Source organism: Dermacentor albipictus, chromosome 5 (assembly GCF_038994185.2).
Source record: "Dermacentor albipictus isolate Rhodes 1998 colony chromosome 5, USDA_Dalb.pri_finalv2, whole genome shotgun sequence".
In the NCBI taxonomy this organism is placed as follows: Eukaryota; Metazoa; Arthropoda; class Arachnida; order Ixodida; family Ixodidae; genus Dermacentor; species Dermacentor albipictus.
This window is the reverse complement of record NC_091825.1, coordinates 62,716,895-62,728,994: the sequence shown is the minus strand read 5'-3', so window position 1 is coordinate 62,728,994 and position 12,100 is coordinate 62,716,895. Positions and strand designations below refer to the sequence as shown.

Sequence of the window (12,100 nt, the reverse complement as noted above, 5' to 3'; positions counted from 1 at the left end):
ATCGATGATGTCGTGTTATGCGACTATGGAAGGGGACACAATATCCATCTGCCAAGGCACCACAAGTTCATAAACATAACTACGGCTTAGAAGAAATTGTTGGGCGAGCTGGTGCATATTAGCAAACAGTTTCTTTAACTTCCCAACTTAACTGCAGGGCGAGATCTGTTCTGCACCAAGCGCCGCAGAATACCGAAGTCTCTATTGAACAGCAATGCCCAAAGCATGCATAAAAAGCAGTAGCTTTTCAGGGAGCACACATTATTAGTGCTCACCGCATTCGGCAAACATGGTCACGTCCTTCGCGCTTGTAAACGAGGCACCACTACAGATCCATGCCTTGTTTACGTAAGCTGGAAAGATGACATCCTTATATAGATCAACTCATGGCGGCCGATATCCAAGATACGGAAGGAGGCGGTCAGGCGAAGAAATTGTTGGCAAAGAAATTGCCAACCAGGGTAACTCCACCCACAACATCATCCTAATGATAACCACCAGCATCTTGTAAGCGAGTTTTCTGTCAACAAATGTACACCAAGTTATCCCGTGCAAAGATTGCGAACTTATAATGATGATAAAGGTGCACAGAAAAAGTTCAAATGCAATGAAGGCGCGCTCACGAGACATTCGTTAAATTGACATTCTCATCGGAATGCGTTGGTACTTCCTATTACTTGTCTTATCCCACAAAAGGTCCTGGGTTCAAATGCCTTAATTCACTACATCTTAATTAACTGCCCTTTGATCAAACTCGCCTTAATTAACCCAAACGTCATGGGTTCGACTCCCACCAACGGCCTCGGGTTCAACCGTCAATAGTGGCACCATCAATTTTGGTGCCATTGAATTTCGTTGCCATAATGCCGGACGGCCTGTTTTTTTTTTTAACAATGAGTCACCTAAGTTATTTCGCCTTAATAACGTGGTGTGTCTACGGTGCTGCGATTGCTTTTCTTTTTCTTTTTTGCAGGCTAGAAACTCCGCTTCCTAGCAGTCGAAATTGCTAATATGCTTCAGCGTTGCTTTTGCACTTATTTCGCTTTGCGTCGTCCGAACCTGGCGCCAGTAAATTATGTTTCGCAGATGTGGTAGCCTCTAGAGAAAAGGAGGATGGAGGAGGAGGAGGAGGAGGAGGAGGAGGAGGAGGAGGAGGAGGAGGATGTGGATGGTTCAGAGGCTCATCGTGCGGCGCGTAATCACATTATAGCTGGCCTCGCGCTCAAGTCGCGGCTTCGTGCTGCAGACTTCCACGCAGCCGCCGTGGCGAGGTCGGCTAGTCGGGCCGCGCCGCGTTTGGCTCCAACTGTTGGAGGTCGATAGGTTCTCATGGGCCCGGCCTCGCGCCCCCGTGCGCTGGACGCGGCCGCTTAACGAGCAAGCCGACGTGGGAGAGAGGGAAAAGCCGGGCGGCGGTGCGGCCGTGCCCGGGAGCAATAAGCACAGCTCGTGCAGCCTGTATCCCGTTCAGCCCTGGCCGGGCTGGCCTGTTGTCGACGATAGCTCCATTTCCGAGCCTCCTCCATCGGCCATTTACGTAGGACCACACTGTTGCCGCGTCTCTACTTAGCGTTTTCCGTCCGCTCGTGACGTTCATGAGCTTTCCTGATTACTTTGTCTCTCTTTCACTTTCCATCTTTCCGCTTGTTTGTTTATTGCTCAGCGACAATATCAAACTTCGTGCTTTATTTTTTCTGTGTTTGTTCAAAAAAAAGAGTTCCAGATTTCCGCTTTCTAGAATAGGCAGATGTAACAGATTTAATAAAGGAAACCCTTCTTTCCAACCTCTCCCTGACTTCCGTGAACGTGGCTGCGTCCTTGCATGCTTAATTGACCTATATATATATATATATATATATATATATATATATATATATATATATATATATATATATATATATATATATATATATATATATTTATTTATTTATTTATTTATATACACACAACATGAACGTATCCGTGAAGTGTCTCATATAATATTCGTATGATTAACACATTTCCACACTCGGATCTGCCTTACAAATAAACATATGATCATAAAACCTGTGTATAAAAATTTCCGCTCACAGCCACATCACAATTACGCCATCCTGTTAATAGAATTATTTGTTATACTCTACGAATTCCTTGATTTACTTTACTTGCTTTGATTTACCCTCTCAGTGTTCCACACTGGGTTCTTGGCTCATTCTCAGGAAGTGGCATATCCCCCGACGTTGGATCCCAACATGAAACATGAAGATATTAGGTGCAAATCTTATATGCTGACCGCGTCCGTCCAGTGTTCTGTGTAGCAACAAAAAAAAAACATTACGGGCCTACATCAAACATACATAAAGAATGTCTGCTCAGAGGCCTTATTCGAAAAACATCAAGTTTTCCTTTGTCGCGTATGCATATAGTGGCTTTCAAATTACACATTTCCCTAAAGGTAGTTTCAGAAATATAACGTTAAAAGAACAACGTTATAACAGCTGCTGCTTGTAATTATTTCGCTTCTTTGCGTCCTACCTTTCCTTCAATGAAGTTTGAGCATTTACGCTGCACTTTTACGGCGCATGAACCGCTCACAACTGGCGATTCCTGTAATGGAGGCATTCCACTAAGGTTTGTGTGAGGTGCCAGCATTGCATCACAAAACTCTACACTAATGCACACTCTAGACGTTGTCACAATCCTTGTGATTACTTATAATGTGGCCAGTATTTTTACTATACTTCACTTCCTTACTATCTATCTATCTATCTATCTATCTATCTATCTATCTATCTATCTATCTATCTATCTATCTATCTATCTATCTATCTATCTATCTATCTATCTATCTATCTATCTATCTATCTATCTATCTATCTATCTATCTATCTATCTATGTCCCCCGCTGTGACCGTTTTCCTGACCCTGCCCTGCCAGTTCATGGACTAATGAGTAGACCATCGGGTTCAAAATGAGGAAACGTCGTTCAAAACCAATGGTCGCTCCAATGTAGGACTCCGGATATGTGTTGTGGGTATGGGCCGATCTTCAATAACGAAACAAAATTCCGGTGGGGCCGGGAATTCCCCGGCCCCACCGCCGACAGCTGGCGCGCCAGCTTCCGGCGCGCTGAAAAAAGACGGGAAAGGAGCGCAGCGGCAGTCTAGGCAGAGGCTGCCCTCGCTCCCCAGAGACGACTTCAAGATTATTTTGCGACCGAAGGGACTCGTGGTCAAGTCGCTCCAGCAATTTCAAGTGGCCCGGGCCGTAGCCGTGGCATGCAGCAACAAGTTCGAAGGAAGAGACCTGATCACGAGGCTCCGCACAGGGTCCAACATAATAATCGTGACCACGCCGAACGAGGAGGCCGCCCAGCTCGCGAGGCGCATCACTAGCCTCACGCTCGAGGGACGCTCATATGACGTGAACGCTTACGTGGCCGCACCGGAAAACACCCGGCGTGGCGTGATACACGGAGTGGACCCCGGCGCGACACCGGAGGAACTGATGCGCACACAGGGTACACTCTAAGCCAAAAAGGACTAAAACGGGTATGGCTGTTAGTCTCTTGGGGGACTAAATGACCTGCCACAGATTTTGAACCAATTTTGGACTAACTGCGGGAGCAAATGCAGCGGCCTAACCGGGGGAGCAACTACTGCAGACTAAAAGTGAGGGCAACTTTTAGTCCCTCCCAGTTAGTCCCTAGAGGATCAACGGTTAGTCTGTTAAAGTTAGTCTACAGGAGTAACTGCAGGAGCAACTTTTAGTCCCTCCCAGTTAGACCCTAGGGCACCAACAGTTAGTCTGTTAAGGTTAGTCCACAGGGAGTAACTGCAGGAGCAACTTTTAGTCCTTCCCAGTTAGTCGCTAGAGGACCAACGGTTAGTCTGTTCAGGTTAATCCACAGGGAGTAACTGCAGGAGCAACTTTTAGTCCTTCCCAGTTAGTCCGAAATCACTTTTCCAATGATTCCAGGTTGCCATAGCTTTTCAAGCAAAAACAATGATCGAACTCAAGTAACCCATGTTTATTTTTGATTACATATTGCCACCATCATCTTGAGCCACAATTAAAAAAACAAAAAAGGAATACTAGCATACAAATGCCAAGTCCTTGGTATACAGTAATGACATATAAATACAGAAGATAAAAAAAATTGACTGAAAATATGCAGCAGTTCAAGCAAAATAAAACAACTCCAAAGTATACAGCAGATGAAAGGTGTCATAGCCAGAGTAAAATCATGAAAATAAAATTAAGTCAGGAGCAGTCACAGTCAAATATAATCTTAACCCCGAATGCAGAGATCTAACTTGGCTCGAACTTGACTTCAGGCAGTCTCAAGACAGCTTCGCCGCGCGTCGTAAATCGTGCTTGATCTTGCGGACGACTTGGGAACGACTTGGCTGCGTCGAAGTCCGCTCAAGTTTGAAGTCTGCTCCCGGGCTAGCTTGAAACTGACTTCGTGTGTTATTCCAACATGGCAGCCTCCCGAACGGACGTCGCGCGGAGGTTAGCTGCTTTCGAGTTTGCTTGCTACGCCATGGATACAGCATTTTCAGAGGCGCAGCCCTTGCCGAAAATTCCGCGACCCACACTACGTGACCGAGGGAATTCGATGGAGCTGTACGACGACGAACAATTCCTCGGTCGCTACAGATTCACGAAGAATGCCGTGCGACTTCTCGCTATGTTACCTATCCGGATAAGCGGGGACAACAGAGGACCGACTGTGTGCCTACGTGTGTTTTACGGCGCTGGCACGTTTCAAACAGTCACCGGAGGTCCGGTCCGCATTCCTCAGTCAACAGTGTGCCGCGCAGTTGGAAAGGTGACTCTGCTCATCGCGAAGCACCCGCGCCCGATGCTGGTGCGCTTCCCGCAATCGCGGAAAGATTGATTGCGAGCGTATTTTCTCATCTCCTGTGACTACACATAATAAAAAGTAGCCCAAATAAGTCAGTCATGCAGAACATGTGCGCTTACCAGTTTTGTGGCGCTTTCCCTTTTCTTCCGCAGCTTCCTCTTTCCGCTTTTGCTTCAGGTTGGTCCAGCATTTTTTCAGTTGCAGGTGATCGCGCCGCGTAATCCCGTGGTTGGCATTCTAATGTTTTGCTATTTCTTTCCATGTCTGATTCTTCTTGGTCAACGACGCGACATCAGTTTTCTTGCATTCCACAATATGCTTGTAGCCGTTCAGGAGTGTCGTCGGCAGGCTCTTTTCGTCTTCTTTAAAACGGGCTGCCGTGTTGCGTTGCGGTGCATTCTCTTGGGAGGAGACCGTACGTGAGTGCGACATTCCAGCGTCAAAGCCTGTTGACAGAACAGCAATTTAGTACTAAATGCGGCGCGCGGCCGTCGCGCGAGCCCCACAACTTGTTTTCCTAACCGACGACACTTTCCTAGCAGACGACACGCACTGCCAATTTGCGATGTCTACGACGGTGCCGCACTCTCCCTCTCGTTGTTCTCGACAAACCCTCCATGCGAAGCAGACAAATCGTTTGCACGTGTCATTTTATTTATTTATTTTGTTTTCTATCGGGTTTTGTCACCCATATGGGTCCGGGCAGGGGACTCAACGGCGCTCGGTACTCTTCGTTCGCAGCACATGTTGCAGTTTTTTTTTTCTTGTTTGTGACTCCGGCCTAGTGCGTTCGAATAGGTTGGCTTTTTCTTCAAAGGGTCACGTAGCCCGAGCAGAACACGGGCCGTCGCCTATAGGCGAAAAGGGACGCGCGAGCTCCCTCAGAAACCGACCGTATGCCTCGTCTCGGCCTCTTGTATCCGGTTGCCGGCCCAGACGGCGCATGAACGCCTTGCGGCAATCGAGAACAAAAGCCGAGAAAGAAATGACAGACGAACAGACGGGGGCATAATCGGCAGACGCTGCCTCAGGACATCGAGACGACGGAAGAGTGCGCGCGCGCCCGCCGGGACAAAGGGGGCCGGCGTCGGACAAAGGGGGCCGCCGCCAGCAGAGAGGAACACGTACGCACCTTCAGACGCCCCGATGTGGTCTCCCCGGGACCCGACTTGCGCGCGCTTACCCGGAGTGAACGCAAGCAGGGCCCGATTCCCGCCAAAATGTTAGCCAATGGCGAAAGCCTGTTGACCTTCGTGTGGGCGGGATGACAGCAGAGCGACAGTGTTTTATGACCCGCTGCCATCCCGTCCAGGCAGGGAGGAGAGGGAGGACATGGAGCCCCCCTCTCTAAAGGGACTAAAGTCAGAGGACTAAATTGTGCCGTTGATCCCCACCGTCGACCGTTACCTTGCAAGGACGAACATTTAGTCCCACAAATTTGCGCACGACACTTCGCCTCTGCACACGGCACGCACGGTGGATTAACCGTTGATCCAAAGGTCCAACGGCTGCCGTTAGTCCCCTTTTCCCCGTTTTCGGCTTAGAGTGTGTCACCATTCACAGCGCCCGAAGATTAGGCAAGACCAAGACGGTCGTCATCACCTTTGACGGACCGATCACACCGAAACACGTCATCTACTGCGGAGCCGAGTACAAGTGCTACCCGTACCGGCCCACAAGACAAATCTGCTACGTTTGCTGCCAACAAGGTCACCGCTCCGACGTGTGCCCCACACCGGACGCCAAGGCTTGCAAACAGTGCGGGATGCAGAACCCGCCAAAGGATCACCAGTGTACCCCCAGATGCCTGATCTGCGGAGGCAACCCTTACGAAAATGGGTGTTGAATTTCCATTGTCGATTTGTTGTACTATAATTGAGTCAAGTCAAAGTACATGGAATTTCAACACCAGTTGACTCACCACAACGAGAGTTCAACGGAATTTCCGTTGTCCACTGCCAATGATTTTTCCGTTGAATGCTTTCCAATTGATTTCTCGTTGTATTTTCACGTTGCGATTACACCGGTACCACATGGTCACTTTCAATCGTGATCTTGCTCCATTAGGATCAATAATACGCGCATCGCGTTCGAGCCTCTTTATCGCGATCATAGGCTGACTACCATTTGTTTGATACAGTGTCTCGATGCTTAGCCAAAGGTTAGTGTGGATCCGAGCACTATAAGTAGCATTGAATTTTTTTAGGACAATTGTTTACATACTGAAGACTACTGAAATCATAAATATAGAAATGAAACAGAAAACTAAGAGAATGAAGGAATAGCATAATTGAGCGAATAATAATGAGGAGCAAGAATATGTCGAGAACAGTGTCATACAATCAGCTGATGATAACGGCCCTATTCACAATGACAAACGAAATATTTTCCTTTAAAAAATGTTTTATGTTGAAATTTTTACAGCACATTAGACAAATTTGACAAGTCCCTTGGACCTGCAACACCTGAAACTCCATGAGGATCACTTAATTGGACAGTGTTATCAACTGTCACTGTCAATTGCAATCAAATTTGATCCATATCAGGCTTGATTGCAATCGAAAGTGGCTCTGTGACACCAGGTATTAGATGGAATGACGAAAGTCAGGCGTTCTTCAGCTTGTGGCTGTTTGGGCTTGTTGTTCCACATGTTGACAAACTGAGCAGAGAAAACACAGAGAGAAAGAATGATACGAATGCTTGTTTGTCATCTAGTTTCTTTTGTCTGTCCATGTTTTTCTGCTGTACATTTTCTCAACAGGCATCCATGTTTTCTTAATATTCCAGAGGTGTAAATTAGGATAGAGTACAGGCACACTGCAACAAGGCAACAGCAACTATCTGCAAATTACTGACAACCATCGTGATTGTTGCCCGAGGATCAGCTAGGTCACACTCGTTACAGTATGAGTATGCATCCTATTTTAAAGGGAGTCAGGATAGCCGTCTGCTACAATATGAAAGAAAATACAACTCTCACTCTATTGCACTGCTTGTTTCTTATTAAATGTAAGTGTCGATATACAGATTTACAAGCCCCCTGCTTGTATTGATACAAGTGCAGTGCTGTTTAATGATGTTTGTTAGCATGCTGCAAGTGTAAATTTCAATTACCCTAGCTATTTCACTAAATGATTGTTGAATAAGAAACGTGTTTTTGTCCTCATAGGAAAAAGCTCATTTGAAATATGTCACACTGTTTGGACTTATAATTTATTACCCAATAGACCTATATTTTGCAAGTTAGATCTAGCATGCAAATGATGACTGCTGTTGGCGACACAGTGTTGCTGCACCAATTTTCAGATTTGCAGACGTGGATAAGCAAATGAAGAGAAAATGAAACGCATGTTCTGTGCCACCCCATGATTTCAATGTATTGCTTGTGATAATATGAGGGGCCACTCGTGAACCTGTGTGCTACTCCCCCAAGCAGCGATTACTCAAGGAACCAGACATATAATGCTCTTTATTATTTACAGGCATCGCAAAACTGTACAAAAGCATACTATACATGAAAAAAATCTGTATATATCACTTTTGCTCACAGCACACATCATAACAAAGCATAAAAATGTGGAACAACATCACGTAATAACTTAACAAAAGCAAGCATGGTTAAATAGGATGTGCTTAATTCAAAAGAGTCCATAGAGCTTTCCAACAAAACTGAACTCTGTTGCAAGGTAATGTAACATTTTCTATGGTGTTGGAAAATCAAAATGCAGCTGCAGTATTCATTTTGTAACAAGCGATGAAAGTGACTGTAAGGTCTTGTGAGCAACTTCCAGACAGCGAATAGCTAAAGCAAGTCTAAAGCCCTTTGATGGCATCTCATATTACTCATCTTTTATTATGTAGTTTAAGGAAAATGTTACTTCACCATGCCATTTCGACAACTATCACTCACTTATCTCAAACAAAATATTACGCAAACATCTAATTTTGCCAGCTACAGTTGGCAATCTGAAATTGTGGATATCTGATGCCATTGACTTAGCGTCTAAGTGTACCATTCATAAATTCAAATGGAAAAAGAGGGTGACTCCACAAAGGACCCCAGTTTACGGCACTGTCGACAACATGGAAAAGAGGAGAGCATTATATGTCACGTACGTGATACCGTACAATTCCTGGTACTCAAGAAGAAACTTCTTCATCTTCCTCCTAACTGTAGCAAGCTCCTGAATGCAGATGCAAGGGTCAAGAAGGTAATGCATGATCACAAAGAATTTCAACTAATGGTTGTACTGTCTTTCTAGAATGCGTCCTATTAATGTGACTGGGGAACAAAACAGCAGCCGATTCCTCCAACCGGCAGCTTTCCACTCCTTTATGTCCTTTAAAGACCTTGGCAGCCTCGTGAGCTCCCATATGGGGGCGAGGCTCAGAAGACATTTGTCTGCATCAGGAAGATGTCGGCATAGATGAAATCGGTGGTACTGTCTGGACTTCAGCCACATAAACATTGTTGCACGAACAAAACCAGAACAAACGGCATGCACTTAGTGTACTACAAAGGCCTCACTAAATGAAAAAAAAAATGAAAAAAGTGTCAGCACACTTGCTACTTTGATGCCACAACTAGGGGCTTGCACGGCCTTTTGTGCATGGCACAAAAATGGCTCGTGTTCTGAGCTTGTTTGCAGAAGCACTTGGCAGACACACACGACAAAACCCATTTCCTTTTGAAACAACCTGCCCAGAGTCCTCACACGATGCACAACCATAAGCACTGTTGAATTGTGTCATACTAGTTAGTTCACATTTGGAAACGCTGTCTACAGTACGGGGACCAGAAAATGTCTTTGACGTGTGCGATACACCCCTGTTGTCCCTCCAAACAACTCCAGTGGATGATATTTCATTCATTCTTTTCACAAACTGTATCAAAAAAGAGTTCATTGATGGCCTCCCTGTGCCAAACCACAGCCCAGACAACAAAAGAGTCTGTGCACATTCTTTGCATGGCAGTTCACTAATCATCAAAAGAAGAGACCACATGCTCGCATCAGAACTTTCGAAAAGGGGCACACCGTCAGTATTCAATGTCAATGTAATGTCATTCGAAGTCACAGGCAACTTGTACTGATAGCTTTTTGTGATGTCACACACATCAAAGGAAGTGCCTGTTCTACTGCATTGCAGCTTTCCTGATTCTAACACATCTGGAATTTGGCCCTTCAGATCCATTACAAGAAAAAATGATGAGCTTTTCAGTAAGCTGCCACTCGCATAGTTCACATTGCACTGACTGCCAACCACATCATTTCCTGGTAATTCTGGTAGTTCACCAATATACCCAAAGCACACACTACAGTATAAGTGCTTAGCATACTGCTTTTCGGATCCGGCAAAGTGTCAAAAAAGAAGTATACTTTGATGTTGGGTACGCGACACCTTCTGGCAAGTGAGCTCTGAGAAGCTGCACTAAGCTATCGGTGGCTTCTTTTGAGCAGCCATGGCGCAAGCTGTGGGCCATGACCATTAAGAGGCTTTCGGCTTTCGTAAGCTTGGCTCCAGGAAACAGGTCTTCATCCTAAGCAGAGAGGAATGGTAGCAAACAATGGTGGTGTTAGAAAAAGTACAACATTACAATCATACACTTGTAGATGCCTGTTTTGTTACCTGCACAGTAAATTGGACAGAAAGTCCTGCCATGACAAGGGCTTCATGAGATATCTTGTGGCACTGAGTTTATACTGGCTAACATGTTACTTAACCTGGCAACTAACTTTAATGCACCATTTTAAGCTACCCCTTTTACTTTGTGAACCTGCCTCGAAATAAAGCAGGTGCCAACTGTGCATGGTGAACACCAGATGGCCACCAAAGAAACCTCTTTAAAGCAGCCATGGTACATGCAGCACAGTGAGACTAAGCACTGTCTTGCCATGAAATGTGTGCTTCGGGACAGCAGATATTTTTAACATGTACTTTTGGAGTACTATTCAATAACGACAGATGTTCAAGGAAGATTTGAGGGCTTCATTTGCAAACAACCCAAAAAAAAGCAGGCTTTGGCCACAACACGACAAAATTACACACACACACACACACACACACACACACACACACACACACACACACACACACACACACACACACACACACACACACACACACACACACGAACGCACGCACGCATTATGTATATATGCTAGAACACGCGCCAAGATAACGCCTGAACGTTAAAGGAAAACCCTAGGAAATTCCATCAGCACATTACGTATTCTAAGGCTCTGCGGTGCTCTGTTCCTGCCTCAGCTCCACGTTACCAGCACCGGTTTACTAATGCTTTACCATCAGTAAACACAGTTTACTGATGTAAACTGTGTTTACATCAGTAATATGAATTTAACAGCGCGGTTTTCTCCTTAATTGGGAGAAATTACTGCTGCGAGCAATGATCGCATCGGTACGCTCCCTACTTCATTCCATCACGTCAATATTTTCACTATACGACTCGGTCACTACGCTGCATAAGCTTCAGGAGATAACCTGCGGCAGGCGTTACAGCGGGGCAAAATAAGACGTCACAGCAACAAAATAATATCTGGAAATTACGCCTGACACCACAACGCTTACCAAGTCATCCTTCCAGGATCTCGGAAAATGCTGCTCGCCGGGGTCAGGATACACGTCAGCGCAATCAGCGTCACATTCCGATTCGCTGTTCTCAGACGACGAGGTAGACAAGGTTTCATGCGTGCTTTCCAATGGATGACAGTCGATGTGGCCTGCGTCAGCGTCTGCTTCGTTTTCGCAGAAATTCTGTTCACTTGCATCAGTAGAACCCAGTTCACTGTCCAACGCGGCAGACGAAGCACCGACTGATGTACGTTTTTGAACCTATTTTGAGCGTATGGGCACGTCGATGGACGGGTCCCATAAGTAATTTCCGAATTGTCTTCTCGGCGACATTATTCGTGAACGGCGCTGGGCCTTGCACGATTACTTTACGATAAAATATAGAGCGCAACACCCAAGTAAAACATAGCGAACAGCGAATGCGGAGTACAGCGGAGTAGTCATACAATCACGTAGTAGTGCACCCGCTGGCTAGAAAACCTAAAGCGTTGCCAGACGGTCACCTGCCTCGACGCTCAATGACTCAACAGTGAAACGTTAGATCAGCGTATCCAAGAGGTAGGTCTGGAAAATGCATTTTATATTATTAGGCAGTAGTGTGTGGCTCACAGGGCCGCAAACATTTATTAAAGTTTTGTTTCAAGCTTTTGTTATGAGTTT

General features: G+C 45.8%; 1 long non-coding RNA gene across 1 annotated transcript; it reads right to left on the bottom strand.

Moving 5' to 3' along the window:
* Positions 1–8,782: 8,782 nt before the first annotated feature.
* Positions 8,783–12,016, bottom strand: LOC139060467 (uncharacterized). Its single transcript, XR_011514838.1, has 2 exons — positions 11,438–12,016; positions 8,783–10,388 (listed from the first exon to the last, which is right to left on the bottom strand). It is a non-coding gene; the product is annotated as an uncharacterized lncRNA (long non-coding RNA).
* Between the last annotated feature and the right edge of the window lie 84 nt (positions 12,017–12,100).